Source organism: Dipodomys ordii, unplaced genomic scaffold (assembly GCF_000151885.1).
Source record: "Dipodomys ordii isolate 6190 unplaced genomic scaffold, Dord_2.0 Scaffold54, whole genome shotgun sequence".
In the NCBI taxonomy this organism is placed as follows: domain Eukaryota; kingdom Metazoa; phylum Chordata; class Mammalia; order Rodentia; family Heteromyidae; genus Dipodomys; species Dipodomys ordii.
In genome coordinates, this window is record NW_012267270.1 from 7,650 (window position 1) to 11,275 (window position 3,626).

Consider the following 3,626-nt stretch of genomic DNA (forward strand, 5'->3'; position numbering starts at 1 on the left):
CAGCAAAGGTCTTGCTGCTTCTCACAGACCTGAAGCTCCACCCCCACTATGCTCCAGAACCCTGGCCTCCTGCAGAGCCAGCATTCAGGGCACTAGCAGGGAGCCCCACCCAGGGGCAGAGCCCAAGCTGCTCCTGCTGTCTTTGCTGACCCACCCCTTCTCAAGAGCCAACACCACCAGTCCTCTTGGTCCCTTAAGCTCCCTGAATCCCTGGAACAGCCCAACCAGAGCATCCCTGACTCCTCCAGCTGTTCAACACTGGTCCTGACACTGCTCTCTCCCTCCCTGCCTGCCTGCCTCCCAACCTGCCTCCTTCCTTCCCTCCCTCTCTCCTTCAGTCTCTCCCTTCTTGCTGCCCTGCCTATCTTCTTCTCTCCTTTTCTCTCTTCCTCCCTCCCTCTCTCTCACTTCCCTTTCTCCATTTCCTCTCTCTTTCTTCCTTCCCCTTCTCCATGACCCATTTTCCTTCTTTCCCCAGCCCTTTTCCCTCCTTTCCCCCACTGCCTGCTTTGTCTCTCTCATCCTCCCCCTACCATATCCAATAGGATGCTGTGGCATCCTTAAATAAAAAGCTTTCCAAAGCATGGTCTAATTCTTGTCCTGAGCTTTATTTATTTATTAATGTTTATGAGCTTCAATCTGACTAATAAAGTACAGTTCTTTGGTTCTTCATTCATACTGGGACGATGGTCCCTGGCAGGCCGAGGTGGGTGGCCAGGTAGGAAAGCTGGACATGCTGCCTGGCCAAGCTGCCTATGCCCCTGCCCAAGCCCAGGCCTTCCTGGGAGGAGGCTGAGCCTGTGTGAGCCTGCAGTATGCCCGAATGACAAGTATGCACTACCACACACAGTTACTTCTGTCAAGATGGAGTCTTGTGAGCCAGATGCTGGGGACTGGTTCCTGTAATCCTAGCTGCTTCAGGAGCCTGAGATCTGCAAAGATCAATTCAACATCTGCTGGGGCAGAAAAGTCGGCTTCACTCGATCTCCAATTAGCCAGCAAAATAAACACCAAAGGTGTGGCTCAAGCCATAGAGCCGCAGCCATGAGCAAAACGGCTGAGTGATCATGTGAGGCCCTGAGCTCTAGCCTTGGTACCTGAACACAACAACAACAAGGCAAAACAAAACAAGAAACCTATGGAGTCTTGAAGAGTGTTTTCTCCATTCTTCATGGAACACCCATAACTCTCCCAGGGCCACCCTCCCCCCAGCCCTTCTCCTTTGAAGCTCAGAGTTACATGGAAAGGAAATTGCTTTCAATTACTGGGTGCCTCTCCTGGCAGTCCTGCAATTATCTACAGCCTCCTACCTACTGCAGTGCATAGGTCTTGAAAGACCACAGCAAGGCAGGTCTGCCTCCACTCAAAAAGCTTACTTAAATATTATTTGGTCTTCCTTTTTCTCCTTCCTTCCTTCCTTCCTTCCTTCTTTCCTTCCTTCCTTCTCTTTCTCCTTTATTTCTCTCTCTCTTTCTTCCTTTCTTTCTTCTAACTTTCTTGTAATACTTGGGTTTGAAATCAAGGCCTTGCACTTGCTCTGCTGGTACTCTACCACTGGAACCGTACAACCACCCTGCTATTTTGCTCATTATTTTGCAGATAGAATCTAGAAAACTTTTCTGGCCAGGCTGATATTGAACCATGACCCTCCAGATCTCAGCCTTGTGAGTAGCTAGGATAGCAGGTGTGATCCACCAGCACTCAGCTCATTTGGGCTATTTCCAAAGATTGCAAAGATAACATGGGTAGTATACAACAGCACCAAGAAATGTTCTTAAGCCCCAGCAGAGCATCACTGCCCCATCGACCTTCCCAGAGGCTTTTGGTACCTCCTTTCAGGACCCTTCAGACTTGGGGAATGGTGCTGCTTTTATTATTAGTCTGTTTTCTGTTGGTAAAATGAAATGCTGGAGGAAAGAGGTGGACTTGGCTCACAGTTCCAAGTCTGAGAGTGGGACAGCGAAGGCCCCTCACCCATCTCACGGTTCTGTGGGAGAGGACAGGAGGCCCATGCCCTAACCCTACCACTTCCTGAGAGCTGACCAGATCCAAATCCACCTCCATCTGACCTAACAGAACCGCCAGCCCTCTCAAGGGCCCACAAACCCTAATGGTTGACTCACTCTGAACCCCAAGGGCACATGTGAGCATTCCCAAGTATGGAGCTTTCCAGGACCCCTCACTCCTGATGCCACAGGATAGGGCCTGGAGCTGGAGGGCCAGCTAACCCCCTGATTCTGTGTGTGGAGGGCCTGGGGAGCTCGGGACCTACTGAGCCTCTGATCCTGCATGGTGGGATCCCTGGGTTGGAGAGCCCACTGGCCATGGTACTGTCTGGCTCCTTTGCCCTTTTCCCACCATCCCTCAGGGCACTAGGCAGAGCTGGCCTGCTGGAAAATTGAGCAGGACACGTGGCTGGCACAAGTTGTGCCAACCCCTCCCCCCAGCATCTGGAGTCCCACACAGGGCCTCCATGCTCTGTGTGTGCACTCATCCCTACAACCCAGCCTGGCATCCTGGGGCTGTGAAAGGCTCCCCACAAAGGAAGCAAAGATCACAAGGCAGAAATCTCAAAATGCAAGGAAAGCACATCCTGTGTCAATTTGTACCCTCTATGGAGCCTTCAAATGTTTACCTCCCCCAGTGATGAAACCCATTGCATATCAGGAGCTGAAATGCCACACAAGGAGCTCAAAGTCTAGTTTAGAAATGGTCAATGGCCTCAAAGAGGATTCAAATAAATGGATAGAGTTGGAAAGCTAATTTGAAATAAGAAGAAATTCAGCACCTGAGATGAGAAATACAGAAGGCAAGTTGAGATTCTAAAAACAACAACAGGAAACAAAATAAAAAAAGAAACAAAAATCAGAATTGATAGGATGCAGTGCCCACATAAATACACATGCTAAATGGAAACCATTTTAAAAAGAAAAGCAGCAAAAGAGAAAAAACTCTCGAAATGGAAAACATGTTTGGCAACCATGTGAAGGTAATAAAGTGGAAAACACAGATTCATGTGTCTCACACCTGTAATCCTAGCTCCTCAGGAGGCTGAGATCTGAAGATTATAGTCCAAAACCAGCTGGGGTAGAAAAGTATGTGACAACCTTATGTCCAACTAACCACCAAAAAGTTAGAAGTGGATCTGGGCTCAAGTGGTAGAGCACAAGGCTTGAGCACAAAACCCAGGCACTGAGTTCAAACCCCAGGATTTGTATACAAACACATGCAAACACATACACTCACACATACATGCACACACACACAAACATCGCCCCCACAGATACACACACATATGAGGAAAAAATGGGAATATTGGAATTGAAAAACTCCATAAATAAAATAGAAAGCCTCAATGGAAAGTGTCGCCAGTGGACTAGATCAAGCAGAAGAAAGGATGTCAGGGTGGAAGATGGTGTCATGGAAGTGTGAAAATCAGACAGAAACAAAACCACAGAAATCACATGCCAGCTTTCCAGTGCTCTGAGACAGATCAAGAGACCAAACTAAGAATCTGTGCATCAGAGGAAGGAGCTGAGATGCAAACAAAAACTACAAAAACCACAGAACGTCTATGCAGTGAAATTATAGCAGGAAACTCTCTGAACCTAGGGAAGATATGGAAA